Below are 15,273 nucleotides of genomic sequence, written 5' to 3' on the forward strand. Positions count from 1 at the left end.
TCTGGATGAGGGACACAGGCTAATGAGAACTCAGGCCTGTTTCTCTCAGGCCTAAATGTTGCCTTTTTTTTTTTTTTTTAAAACCCTTCAGTAAGCTATTTTCATCAAGGTTATATGTATCCATGATAAAGTAGTCAAGTGATTAAACAAGGCTTGTCAAGTACAGGGTTCTCACTCCACATCTCCTTTCCAAAGGCAACCACTTTGAGTATTTGTATTACTACTAGGCTCTCTCAGTTTGGGGCCCTTGACACCCCATAATGTCTCAGTCTTCAACTGTTTACACAGACCCTAACCTCCCTCTGCTGTATAATTAGGTCTTAATTTTGGGGAGATCAAAATTGAGAGTATTTGAAAAAATATCACTGAGCTGCTGAGTCATAGTGCATCTATTGTGATCATTGTGTTTTCCCTAGAATAAGCTCCCCTCCCTTTTTTATTAAGTGTTGGTCATCAGTCATTCTGGAACTTTCCACTGGTTAATTTCCTTTTAGGACTATGAGAAGCAACAGGGAAGCTCCCAGTATTTTAGGATAGCCTCACTCAGAGCCTCAGATCTGTTCTAGTCTAGACAAAAGTTTCAGGTCTGCATCCTAAAATTTCCCTCTACTATTCTGGGGATTTCTTTTATCTCCTTTGTTGGATTTCCTACAGCCAATGTTTGTTTTCTTTTTATAATTTGTTTTAAAAAGCTATTTTATTTCTTTGGCTGTGGTGGGTCTTCATTGCTGTACTCAGACTTTCTCTGGCTGCAGTGAGTGGAGGCTACTCTCTAGCTGCCGTGCCCAGGCTTCTCATCGTGGTGGCTTCTCTCGTTGCAGAACTCGGGCTGTAGAGCGCAGTCTCAGTAGTTCTGACACACAGGTTTAGTTGCTCCAGGGCATGTGAAATCTTCCTGGACCGGGGATTGAATCAGTGTCCCTTGCCTTACAAGGTGGATTCCTAAACACTGGACCACCAGGAAAGCCCCCAAGAGCCCATGTTTTTGTTTTTCTTGCTTTATTCCCTTGTTTGTGGGGAGAACACCATACAGCAGCTTCCTGAGAAAGAATCTCAAGGAGTAAAGGCCTAACTGCTCAGAGTTCTTGGGCTCAGTCGGGGAGTGGTCACTATGTATTTTAGTCTTCCTGTTTTCAGTACCTTGCTTTTTTGCAAGACTCCAAATGCATGCATCCATTACCATGGTTTTCAGGTAAATGATACCAGTTCCCCCGGTAATGGTTCAGATTTCAGTGCCTGGCATATTAACTGAGTAATTGCATACAGTGCAAACTGTAATGCAAGCTCTTTTGTCCACAGATCTCATTTATAACGGAGCAGATGCACACTGACCTGATGAATGACCTCTTGGGTCGCTACTTTCAAAGTCTTTTTGGTGTCTGGTTGCTGTGCAGCATTTATTCAGTCCACTCACAGAAAACAGCTTTTTAGTAGTGATCCCAGCGGTAGAGAGATGCTCTAGGCTTTTTAGCACTGCCGTTGGCTTATGTTCCAGATTCTTCTGGGGGCTTGAGTGAAAGTGTGAAAACTTGCCTTTGACCATCAAACACAGCTTTCATTGATCCAGCCAATGGATCAAGAGGTTATGTCAGCTTTTAACAGATTTGGACAGACTATAGATGCTACAACTGGAGATTTTGTGATTGCTTAAGCCGAGGTTTGGAAGCTATTGAAAGCTTCATGGAAGAAAGAAGCAGTAATTTGTAGTGTGGCAGAAACTTATTACACCACACTACACTTGGCAGGATTCAAAGTGGATGTGAATTGATTATCTAAACTTGGGGGAGTTGATACTGCTACTGTTTGGGAGATTCTAAATAGGCAGTCAGAGGCACTTAGTGAAGGTGAGCTTGTCGGCATAAATGAGGAAGGTGGTTGTGATGAAAAAGATGGAGACGTCCCAGAGGAAGTGATTCTGGCCTGGCCTCATATGTAGGGACTTCCCAGAGCTATTTCTCAACAGTGAAGAGAAAGTAAGACTTCCCTGGTGGTTCAGTGGTTGAGTTTGCCTGCCAGTGCAGGGGACATGGGTTTGATCCCTGCTCTGGGAAGATCCCACATAAGCAACTAAGCAACTAAACCTGCAACTACTGAGCCCATCAGCTGAAACGAGAGAAACCACCACACTGAGAAGCCCGTGCATGGTAACTAGAGAATAGTCCCCACTGGCTGCAGCTAGAGAAAAGCCCTTGCAGCAATGAAGACCCAGTCAGGACAGCCAAGAATTAAAACAAAAACAAACTTTAGGGTTCCCCTGGTGGCTCAGTGGTAAAGAATCCACCTGTCAATGCTGAAGACATGGGTTTGATCCCTGGGTCGGGAAGATCCCACATGCCACAGAGCAGCTAAGCCCGTGTGCTGCAACCACTGAGCACTTGTGCTACAACTACTGAAGCCAGCAGGCCCTAGGGCCCATGCTCAGCTACAAGAGAAGATTGAGCACCACAACTGGAGAAAAGCCTGAGCAGCAGTGAGGACCCAGCACCGCCAAAAGTAAATACGTGAAATTTAAAAAAAAAAAGTTAAATTGTTGGAAGCTGACCCCCACTTTAATTTTTTGCTGATAAAATTTAGATTTTTAAAAAAATTGAAAGGATATTGTACACAGTTGTGTAACTTGCTGACTTTTGGCACAGTGGACAAATCCATGAAACCAGTAACCAGAACAGGAAATGAACAATATCATTGAGAGATAAACAGGTCAATGTCAAGTCACCTGGTTAAACTACAATATAGTAACTGAGAGCTAGATAAATGTTACACAATCATGTTTACTCAAAAGTTACCATCACTTTTGCAAGCTGGGCTCAGCTCTAGGTAGGCTAAGCTAGAGTTTTCAACAGTTCGTTTCCTGACTGGCAGGAAATAAAAGGATTTGTTTTCAACCGCCCTCACCCTTTCACCTTCAAGCAGCATCAAGGTGCTTAGAGACCAAAGGTGACAAATTTAAGACACTCACTCATTAAAAGCTGTGTTGTGTTTCATCTACAATCTAGTGGTATTAGCTGTCCGGTCCATTAAACCCTTTCTCCACTGTGTTTGTGCAGTAGGTATGATTTGCAAATATCTTAATTGTCAATGGTTTTCTCTTGCCTCACACAAAATTCTTGTGTAGAGCTCCAAAATTTCAAGAAAGTTACAGAACTCATAACCCATGGTGTGAAAGTTGTTTTTCTCTCTCTTTTAAAAAAAAATTAACAGCCAAATAATGAGCAGAATCTTAGCTGTGGCATGCAGCATTTTTATTTTTATTTATTTGGCTAGCCAGGTCTTAGCTGCGGCTTGCAAACTCTTAGTTATGGCGTGTGGGATCTCATTCCCTGATTAGGGATTGAACCCCCGGGCCTCCTGCATTGGCAGTTTGGAGTCTTAGTCACTGGACCACCAGAGAAGTCCCTGAAAGTTGTTTCTCTTTAACTGTTTTCTACCTTTGTCTTTGCCTCTGCTTGAGAGATTTAAATTGTTTAACCATCCATTGTTTCACTGAGACACAGTGAGATCTTTGAAATCTGAGCTGCTGCTGCTACTGCTGCTAAGTCGCTTCAGTTGTGTCTGACTCTGTGCGACCCCAGAGACGGCAGCCCACCAGGCTTCCCAGTCCCTGGGATTCTCCAGGCAAGAACACTGAAGTGGGTTGCCATTTCCTTCTCCAGTGCATGAAGGTGAAAAGTGAAAGTGAAGTCGCTCAGTCGTGTCCGACCCTCAGCGACCCCATGGACTGCAGCCTTCCAGGCTCCTCCATCCATGGGATTTTCCAGGCAAGAGTTCTCCGTGAAATCTGAGCAGTGCCTGCTAACTGGAGATGGCTGAAGTGCTGTCTGCTTTTGTGACAGAAGACTTAGAAGACTTCATTAATAGATTTTTAAAATACTAAAATAAAACACTGGACTTCCCTGGTGGTACAGCGAATAACAATCCACCTGCCAATGCAAGGGTCATGGATTCAATCCCTGCTCCGGGAAGATTGCACATGCCACAGAGCAACTAAGGCGCAGGTACTCAGCTGCTGACGCCTGTGCTCTGGAGCCAGGTTGCTGAAACTACTGAGCCTGAGGGCTGCAACTACTGAGGCCCTTGTGCCTCGAGCCTATGCTCCGGAAGAAGAGAAGCCACTGGAACAAGAAGCCTGTGCACCAAAACGAAGACTAACGCCAGCCCTGCCCCCTGCCCCCTGCCCCCACAAACTAGAGAAAGCCAGTGTGCAACAATGAAGACCCAGTGCGGCCCCAAATAAATACATAATAAAAAATTAAAAAGATAAAAATAAAAATAGAGCTGCTTGTTGGCAGCAATCTTTGCCTTTCTAACGACCGGGCTTTTGTGGAAACCCTTTTTCTTACATTCAGAGATGATGCTAGGTTTCATCTCAGCTGAACACACTGTGATGCAGTGCCGCCTGCTACTTAGGAAAAGGAGCAAGATGTTTATTTTCTGGGGACTGCTGACATTGGTGCAAGGTCTCCCCTCCCAGAGGATTTTTGCTAAAGACCTAGATAGCAGGTTTCTACTTCCCATTCATTCTATTTCTAGAAGCAAGCAAATGTTCTCTAATTGCAGGCTTGGGCTGAATGCCTCCGTCGTGTTTCCCACTGTGCTAATTGGAAAAATATAATTTTCAAGTAACTGTGTCCTGCTTTGCAAAATAATCGTTGGCAGCTGAGTTGCTGGTTTGGTTCCTAAAGTAAAATAGTACTTTTTAAGTACAGCACGAAAGATAATGGAGCCTTGGAAATCCCAGGGCAAGTCTGTGCTATGTACAAGGACCATTAGAGATCCAGTTTCAGCCCATAAGAACCAACTGTCTATTGATTTGATGTCTTTTTCTAGAAGCCTTTATTAAATTGAATCTCAATTAAAAAACTGGAGGGGGGCACATTCTGAGAATATTAGTCAATATTGCCCATTAGTTGAACAGTCATATAATGGGTCTTAGGTGGACATTACTGATTTGGAAAGGAGATAATTTTCCTGTAGTAGAGGTCTTGGCTCCTGGTAAGCTCTCCATCAGTCTAAATGTGGTTGATCTTGCCAGCTTTTTGGAAATACTGTCAGCTTGTGAGTATAGAGTTAATATGACACTTCTGTTTAAGATCTTTGGTTTTTCTGAGTGGTTCTGTCATAGTCCATGTAGAATCATTGTCGACCACAGAGAAGGACTTTAAATTCGAAGTTGCCATTGGAATCAGAGATTATAAAGGCAATGATGACATCTTGTGTGTGGTATGGTGTGGTGGCTACAAGCATAAGCTTTGGAGCCAGAGCTATCGAGCTTCAAATTCCAGCTCTACTGCTTTCATATCCTGGAAATCATTTCATCTTTCTAAGCCTCAGGTCCTTGTCTAAAGACTGGTGGTATAGTAATGCTACTTATGTCACAGGATTAAATAAAATAATACATGTAAAGTGTGCTGTGTCTGACCCTTCATAAGCACTTCTTAAAAAGTGTTTATTATTAATAACTGGTCTCATCCTCCAGATAAATATATGTATTTTTGTATATTTTCTTGACATGGTAGTGTTTAACTTGACATTGATCCCCTAGACACCTTTTTGAGAATGGCATGACTACTAAGTAATTTTTTTTATCTCTACCTTTATGTATTTTAAAAATCTGAAATGAAGGATTTAATTTTGGTGGTTTGCCTTTAAAGAAAAGTGTATTAAGTATATTTGTACCTTGTACAACTAGGATTAGGTTAAACTGTGAGTGAGCGAAAATCTCAAGAACAGGGAAGAAAGTTGACTTCTTCCCCAAGTCAATGATGTTGCTGGTGTCTCAGCTTGGAAGAGTCCCATGGACCTGGGACTCAAAGCCCTGAGAGGGGCATACTGGCAGTTAGTGACTAAGACGTGTTTGAAAACAGGACCATCCCTAGCAGTCAGTAGTTGACTCCTCCCTTCCAATGCATCTGGCATGGGTTCGATCCCTGGCTGGGGAACTGGTTCCCTGGTCGATCCCTGGTCACATGACACACCAGCAAAAAAAAAAAAAAAAAAGTATGTGAAGAGGCTGATTCTTGTGAGGGCTGTAAAAACTGCGAACAGAATTCAGCTGGTGGGGCGAGGGAGAACTACTGCTGTGGGAGACAAGAAATGTGATGAAATGTGTGGAACAAGAAGCAAAACAAGTAGTTTCTTTCCCCTGCGGTCTCCTCACAGCGCCCCCTACCGGCAGCTGGCAAACACAGGTGGTTGGAAGAGTTCCGGCCCAGAGGCACTGCAGAGTTGGGAGGGCTGGGTTTGCCGAGATGTGATTGCTTAGCAACCAACACAACGGGAGGCGTCTTCCAGACTTCTCCTTCTCCAAAGTTGCTGTGGTTGGTGTTCAGTTCCTTAGTTATGTCTGACTGTTGCAGCACACCAGGCTTCCCTGTCCTTCACCATCTCCCGGAGTTTGCTCAAACTCATGTCCATTGAGTCAGTGATGCCATCCAACCAGCTCATCCTCTGTTGTCCCCTTCTCCTCGTGTGTTTAGAATGAATACCTTATCTGTGGCATGAAACTTTGAGATTGCGTGACTGTTTTGTGCCCCCCACCCCACCCCCCGCACCTGTCTTTCACTCAGTGGCCTCAGTATTCATTGATGAATCTTGCCTGAATCCGTTATTACTAAAGTGGCAAAGTGTTAGTCACTCAATCGTGTCCGACTCTTCGTGACCCCATGGACTGTAGCCCGCCAGGCTCCTCTCCCCTTGGGGTTTCCCAGGCAAGAATACTGGAGTAAGTTGCCATTTCCTTCTCCAGGGGGATCGTCCTAATCCAGGGATAAAACCTGGGTCTAAACTAGTTATAAAATGATGATTTTCTATTTTTCTTACTCCTTGAATATTTATTAGTTTGTAGTTTTGGTAAAGGAGTGCTGCAGCCAGCACAGCAGGTAGGGATCAAACACACAGTTTGGGAAAAAGAAACTAGAGACAGAATTAAAGTCTTAAAGATGGGACCAGGGGACTCAAGACCTCTTGGTCCAGAGCCCTGTTTCTCGGAGCCACACCACTTTTATTCAGTGTCTTGGCAAGCAGAAAAGTATCTGTTGTGCTATGGTGAAGTCAGCCTCCTATGTCCCTGGTAACGTCTCCCATTTTATTGATTACTTTAAACTGTCTTTGTTATTTTCTTGTACATGGGCTATAACCTAGCTGGAGGTCATAGACCTGCTTATGCCTTGGGAAAACATCTTAGTGTGTGCACAAGCAGCGTTCTGAACTTGCGCTAACCTGATGTTCCAAGGTCCACACTATGTTTTTCCTTAGCTTAGCAGGGCATGACAACTCCAACTGATCAACCTGATGTACTTTTATTTGGGTTATGCTGTATTGCTATATTTTGCATTTATTCTTTTCCCATGGTGATTTTCTCATGGCTTAGCCAGAGCAACAGGTGGCTGACTATTAAGCCCTGCAAAGGAGAGAGTTCTTTTCTCTCTCATCCTTTGGGAAATGTGACTTTCAGTGGGGTGACTACAGCTTAGGTAAGAGTCAGAGTTGTATTATTAAGAGCTGGGTAGAAGAGACGTGGTGTAGGTGTCTGGCACTTTGTCACAGGCCCAACCCTAAGCACTCTTATTTCTGTAATTGGATCTATGATTGACTTGAATGATAAAAGCTTTGGAAGGAATAAAAACGAATTAATGAATGTTTTACATATGAAAGAACAAGGGAAAGCAACCTGAATTCACAGGTGGTGTCTGATGTTTCAGGGTATCATTTTCCTGAAAGGACCAAATAGGCCAGTGATTCTCTTCCTTGGCTGCCCATTGGACTCACTTGAAGACCTGAGGCCTGGGTGCCTTCCAGGGGCACTGGGATTTTTTAAAAGATATTACTTCTTTTATAATTTAAAAATTTAGTATTTATTTATTTTTGGCTGTGCTGGGTCTTCGTTGCTGGGCGTGGACTTTTTCTAGTTGCAGTGCAACTTCTGATTGCGGTGGCTTCTCTTGTTGTGGAGCACAGGCTCTAGGGTGTAAGGGCTCAGTAGTTGTGGCACATGGGCTTAGCTGTCCTGCAGCATGTGGACTCTTTCTGGACCAGGGATCGAACTGGTGTCCCCTGCACTGGCAGGTGGATTCTTAACCACTTGGCCATCAGAGAAGTCAGACACTAGGATTTAATTGGTATAGGTGGGACCTGGGCATAGGATTTTTATTTTTATGTTTTTTTCTTCTTTTTTTTCATTTTTCTTTTCAACATTTTTATTTCATATATTAATTTCATATTTTTGACTGTACCACGTGGCATGTGGGATCTTCATTCCAGGAACTGAGCTCACACACCCTGCACTGGAAGTCAGAATCTTAACCACTGTACCACCAGGGAAGTTCCATGGCAGCAGGATTTTTTAAAGTTCTCTTGGGAATTCCAATATTCTTCCAGAGTTCAGAACCTGAAAACAGATGGCCTATGCTGGTCACCTGGGGTAAATGACTGCTCTCTATTACAGTCTGTTGAATGGGAGTGAAGGAACTGAACTAGGTACACTGGCATGCCTTGTTTTCAAATCAGGACTTTTGAAAAATCTTTCCATTGTTAGTGTTTGATCACATAGCATATTTGTCAACTTCATTTCTTTCCCTTGGTGAAAAAAAAAGTTGACTCTTCTCAAAATCCAATCAGATTCAGGCAACCAGATAAATGTGTCTTCTCATGACCTTAGGGGGCTTCCTAGGTGGCTCAGTGGTAGAGAATCCGTCTGTAATGCAGGAGACATGAGTTTGATCCCTGGGTTGGGAAGATCCCCTAGAGGAGGAAATGGTGACCCACTCCAGTTTTCTTGCCTGGGAAATCCCATGGACAGAGGAGCCTGCAGGGCTACAGTCCATGGGGTTGCAAAGATTTGGACACGACTGAGCACACACACAGGTATGACCTTAGTCACACATTCATTTAAACTCTTGTAAAAATGGAAACACCTTTTTCTAGTTTCAGGGTGGAGTGAGAGTCCCAAGGTTGAGTAAATAACAAGGGGTGGGATGTCGGAGTGAAAATGATGACAGTTCCTACTGCATATTGAGCCTTTGCCTCATCTCCAGTGTTGTGCACATACTCACTATAAATAGGTCTTTATTTATTTATTTTTGACCATGCCTTGGGCATGTGGGATCTTGTTCCCTGACCAGGGATTGAACCCATGTCCCCTGCAGTGGAACCACAGAATCTTAACCACTGGACTTCCAGGAAAATCCCTATAAATCAGTCTTTAAAACTTTCAAAATTTGATGTGAAATATTTCAGACATAAAGAAAGTTATAAAAATAATAAAATAATGAAAACTCTTATACCCCATGAATAGTTTAAGATTCCAGGGTCTGGACTGCTTTCCCCCCTTTTCATTCAGAGTTGAATTTAGTCTTTTCTATTTCATTTTACTTTTACTACCCATGCCTGTTTCCCTAATGAGACATAACATTGCTTTGCATGTTTCAAGCTAATTGTAAATGATTTCTCACCATACGCATTTTCATATAATTTACTTTTTATATATTGTAGTAGTGGGATTCCTCTGTGTTAGTATATTTAACTCTGGCTCATGTGTGATCATGCTACAGTTTATTATCTCTTTTCTTGGTTGACATTGAGGTGGTTTCCAATCTTTGGCAATTAAAAACAGTGCTACCATTAGTAGTCTTTTTTTTTCTCTTTTTATTAGTATTCTTATATAGGTTTCCTTGGGTACCTGGCAGGAGTTTCTCAGAGTCTAAATGTAGACATAGAATCGCTGCATTGTAGTATATATTCCTCTTTAATCTTATCATATATTGCCAAAATTCATCTCCAAAATTGAAGCAGTGTATGACCTCATGAGCAGGATATAAGAGTTCTAGTGGACTTCTCTGTGGTCCAGTGGTTAAGAAGCCCCCTGTCAATGCAGGGGGACACAGGTTCAACCCCTGGTCCAAGAAGCTTTCACATGCCATGGGGTAGCTAAGCCCGCGTGCCACAGCTACAGGGGCCCATGAGTCTAGAGCACTCGCACCATAACTGGACAGTAACCCCCACTCACTACCACTAGAGAAAACCAGCGTGCAGCCACAAAGACCCAGAGCAGCCAAAATAAAAATACGTGAACGAAATTAAAAAAGAGTTCAGCTTGGTGCTATGCCTTTGCCAACACTTGGCATTGTCAAATTTTACAGTTTTTGCCGTATATGTTGTTTATTAATCCTCCCAGTAATCTTATGAGGTAGGCTTCTTATTTTAGGTGAGGAAATTGAGTGTCAGCTATTAAGTAATTTGTCCAGTCACAGCAAGTCATTAATAGAGTTGATTCTCACTCAAGTCTGCATGCATGCATGTGGACTAAGTCATTTCAGTCATGTCTGACACTTTGCTACCCTATAGATCATAGCCCACCAGGCTCCTCTGTCCATGGAGTTCTCCAGACAAGGAAACTGGAGTGGGTGGCCGTGTCCTCCTCCAGGGGATCTTTCCAACCCAGGGATTGAACCCTTGTCTCTTACATCTCCTGCACTGGCAGGTGGGTTCTTTACCATCTGAGAAGCCCCACCCAGGTCTACCAGATGCCAAAGCTCTTGACTGACATTAAGTTACAGTGTAGTAGAGCTTCTGAATCTGTAACTGGAGATGTACATCAGCAGGTGTGAGAGATGACAGATGGGCAAAGGACCAGGATTTTGGAAGGAATAGGAGAGGCTGAGGTGAGAGAGGAAGTATATGAACTATGAAATGATAATGCCTTGTCTGTTGCACTGGCATGCAAGCTGACATAAGGAAAGGGCAACCGTGGCAGTAATGGCCACAACACATCAGGTCGGGGGTGGGGGGAGGGAAGGAGAGGGTGGGGCGAGTTGACAGAGTGGCACTGAAACGTATACATTACCATATATAAAATAAATAGCTAATGGGAAATTGCTGTATAACACAGGGAGCACAACCTAGTGCTCTATGACAACGAAGAGAGGTGGGATGGGGGCTGGTGAGAGGGGGGCTCAAGAGGGAAAAGATGTATGTACACTTGTGGCTGAGTCACACTGTTATGCAGCAGAAACCAACAGAACATCATAGAAGAATTATTCTCCAATTAAAAATAAATTTAAGAAACAAATGGCCACAGATCCTCTGACCCTCTTCCCATAGGCATCAACTCTCAGCATCCCTTCTCCTTAAGTTTGGGTGGGCTATCTCTGCTTTGAGTCATAGAATTTGGCAGAAGTGACTTGCAATTTCCAGACACAGTCCCTTAGAACCTGGCAGCTTCCACCTCCCATCTCTTAGAGTATTTGATCTGGGGACAAGGTACTCTGACTACCTTGGGGCTACTGTGTTGTGACATAGCCCAGGCAAATGTATGGAGAGGAGCCAAGGTTTCCAGTCTCAATAGCCAGCCCCAACTTGCCAGTCATGTGAGTGTGCCACGTTGGAAGTTAATTCTCTTTCCTCACCTGTTACTGAGTGGAGCAGGGAAGAGCAAATCAGCCACCTCCAAATTCCCGATCCTCCAAATTATGGACAAAATAAAATGCTTCTTTTGAGCTATTAAGTTTTGGAATAGTTTTGTTATGTGGCAATAGATAGCCAGAGCTGTAGTGAAAACAGAAACTGAAAAGAAGATTTTTTTTAAACAAAATTTTAGTTTTAAACATTTTATTGGAGTATACCTGATTTACAGTGTAGTGTTAGTTCCAGTGTACAGCAAAGTGAATGAATTATACACATACGTATGTCCACTCTCTTTTAGATTCTATTCCTGTGTTCGTCATTAAAGAGTGCTGAGTAGACCTCCCTGTGTTGTACAGCAGGTTCTTATTAGTTATCTATTTTATACATTTGGCCACCTGATTCAAAGAGCCGACTCATTGGAAAAGATCCTGATGCTGGGAAAGATTGAAGGCAAAAGGAAAAGGGGGTGGCAGGGGATGAGATGTTTGGATAGTTATTCTGTGGTCATTCTGTGAGATAGTTATTACAGAGAAAAGAGGCCTGACCGTGAGATCTGTGACCTGGACTTTTGGGGTCTTTAAAGCCATTGAAGATAAGTGGCAACTGAAGGAGAAGGAAAATAAAGAACAGGGTGATTCTTGTTGGCTTTAGAGATGGTAGAGATGCCTCTGTTACCCATTTCTGGGGTTTTGTCTTCTTTACTTATTGGCTATTCTCGGTCTTTGTTGCTGTACAGGCTTTTCTCTAGTTGTGGCAAACGGGGTCTGCTCTCTTGTTGTGGGGCACGGATTCTAGAGCGCTCAGGCTTCAGTAGTTGCAGCATGTGGGATCAGTATCTGCTATTCCTGGGCTTTAACGCACAGCCTCAAGAGTTGTGGTTCACAGGCTTAGTTGCTCCAAGGCACATGGAATTGTCACGGACCAGGGATCGAACCCCCGTCTCCTGCATTGGCAGGAAGATTTTTTACTGCTGAGCCACCAGGGAAGCCTCATGTCTGGGGTTTTATTGCTGGGATCTTGTACTCTTGGAAAGAGTGCCCATATCTACGAACCATAGTTCAGTTAAACTAAACACAGTCTGATTGGCAGGCATAACTGTAAGTGTATTGACAATACTGCCATTCTCTGAAATCCTGGCATGCAACTCTGGCATTATCTATGCAACCCCATGGTCTATGGCAGCTTGGTTGACCCTGACTGCAGTAGGAACCTTGAGGCATCATGTTGCCAGAACAGGCTAAGTGTTGACTTGCCCTCCCGCCTCCTGCCACTGCATCTTTCAGAACTTTCTGTTAAACAGAGCAGAGTTCATGGGTAAGAGCCAGGGATCTATTTGATGACGCCAAAGTGCTGGGACTAGGAGATGAGAAACATGTTTGGAGAAGATAGAGAGGCTGTTACAGGCATTGCTTTTGCAAAGCCACTGGGCTGACAGGCCAGGGCTTGTTCCTTGCCTGCTTCCTCCCCAGCAGCCCTCCTGGCATCAAGAAGAAGCTGAGCGTTTCAGGAAGGACAGTGGTTATGACAGACCAGCCTGCAGCACCAGGGCGGTTTTTGCTATGATAGTTGCAAAGTGTTTCCTAGACAAAACACTGTGACATGGTCCCTATCACTTAAAACTTGAAAGTGTTCTTTATGGAGAGGCTGGACTGAACAGGCAGAGAGACGCTGGTTTTGTCTGGGGCTCTAGTTCCTGATATAGGTCACATGCATTTTTCTGGGTACATTTGTTTTTCTTTTTTAAAAAATTATTTATGGCTGTGCTGGGTCTTCATTGTTGTGTGTGGGCTTTCTCTAGTTGTGGCAAGTGGGGGCTATTCTCTAGTTCTGTGAACAGGCTTCCCATTGCAGTAGCTTCTCTGATTGCAAAGCATGGGCTTTGCAGTGAGGTTGGGCTCAGTATTTGTGTCCCACAGGCTTAGTTGCTCCGTGGCATGTGAGATCTTCCTGGACAAGGGATCCAACCAGTGTTCCCTGCATTGCAAGGCAGATTCTTAACCACCTGATCAGCAGAGAAGCCCTCTATTTCTTTTATTATTTGTTTTTAGCCACACTGAGTGGCATGTGGGATCTTAGTTCCCCAATCAGGGCTCAAACCCACACAATCTTAACCACTGGGCCACCAGGGAAGTCCCTGGGTCTACATTTTTTAAGGGGCTGACAGGGTTTTTGAATCCTGCACTTGGGAAGAAATGATACAGCAAAAGTCACTCACACGTGTCTGACTCTTTGCAACCCCATTGACTGTAGCCCACCAGGCTCCTTGGTCTGTGGAATTCTCCAGATAAGAATACTAGAATGGGTATCCATTCCGTTCTCCTAGGGATCTTTCTGAGGTCTCCTGCATTGCAGACAGATTCTTTTCCATTTGAGCCACCAGGGAAGCCCTTGGGAAGAAATGATAAGGATGTTATAAGGAAAATGATGCTATGAATCTAAGATGTAAGGGACAAATTTCTCTGATAACAGAAGTTTTTCTTTCCAAATTTCAGGCTTCAGACTTCTCTCATGGCTCATCCAGGATGCCTGGTGCAGTGGACACATAGCAGCTCTTCCCTCTTCCTTCTTCCCCTTCCCAGCTAGCCCAGATTTCCAGGGGTTCCAGGGTTTAGTGATCCCAGCTCTAAGCTGATTAAGAGAAGCCAATTCTACCCTTCTCTGGGGTGGCTCAGATGGTAAAGAATCTGCTTGCAAAGTAGGAGATTTGGGTTTAATCCCTGGATCAGGAAGATCCCCTGGAGAAGAGAATGGCTATCCACTCCAGTATTCTTGCCTGCAAAATCCCATGGGCAGAGACTTGGTGGGCTACAGTTCATGGGGTCACAAAGAATTGGACACAACTGAGAGACTAACACACACCCTTCTCCCAGATGGACCTGTGAACAAGTATGGTCTAATCAAAGTGAACATCAGGACTTTTGCTGGGAATTCTAGGGCAAAGAGTTTTCTGTTGTGTGATTATCAACACAGTGCAATGGGAACCAGGCAGCTCTGGGTATCCATCTGGGAGTTCCAACCCTTTAACCAAGTATGCCACTAATAGCGCAGGAAAGAAGCAGGTCCTTGAAATGTCATTGAGCTGCTGGAGGAAGCCTCCCTATGGACTTTCTGTCACTGGGGCCTAGAAATTTCTTTTATTGTTTGAGTCAAGTTTCCTGTTTCTTGCCACAGAAACCATTCTCAGTGGTACCCTTGGGATACCTGTCATTCGAGTCTTTGATCTGAGCTTTTTGTCTCTGATGTAGAGGGAGACAGAATTCTAGAACCCCTGGGCTGTTGGCTCCAGGGAGGAGGCAGCCCTGACCTATTTATCCCAACAATAGTCCTGGCAGACAGAGGTGGACCCGTCCTTCCCAGCGGTGTTCACGCTCAGTCCCTCAGTCATGTCCGACTCTTTGAGACTTCATGAACTGTAGCCCACCAGGCTCCTCTGTCCACAGGGTTCTCCAGGCGAGAATACCAGAGTGGGTTGCCATTCCCTCCTCCAGGACATCTTTCCCATCCAGGGATTGAACCCAGGTCTCCTGCATTGTAGGCAGATTCTTTTCCGTCTGAGCGACCAGGGGAAGCCCTTAAAGAGAAGCCTAGATACCCTGTACTGTACTTAGTCACTCAGTCGTGCCTGACTCTTTGTGACCCCATGGACTGTAGCCTGCCAAGCTCCTTTGTCCATGGGGATTCTCCAGGCAAGAATACTGGAGGGGGTTGCCATGCCCTCCTCCAAAGGATCTTCCTATCCCAGGGGTCAAACCCATGTCTCCCATATTGCAGGTGGATTCTTTACCATTTAAGCCCCCAGGGAAACCCAGATACTCTGTAAATAATCATAATTGTCCTGTTCCCTCACTTTCTTCTCCCAGCCCCACCTAGGAA

Source organism: Oryx dammah, unplaced genomic scaffold (assembly GCF_014754425.2).
Source record: "Oryx dammah isolate SB20612 unplaced genomic scaffold, SCBI_Odam_1.1 HiC_scaffold_25, whole genome shotgun sequence".
NCBI classification, from domain to species: Eukaryota; Metazoa; Chordata; class Mammalia; order Artiodactyla; family Bovidae; genus Oryx; species Oryx dammah.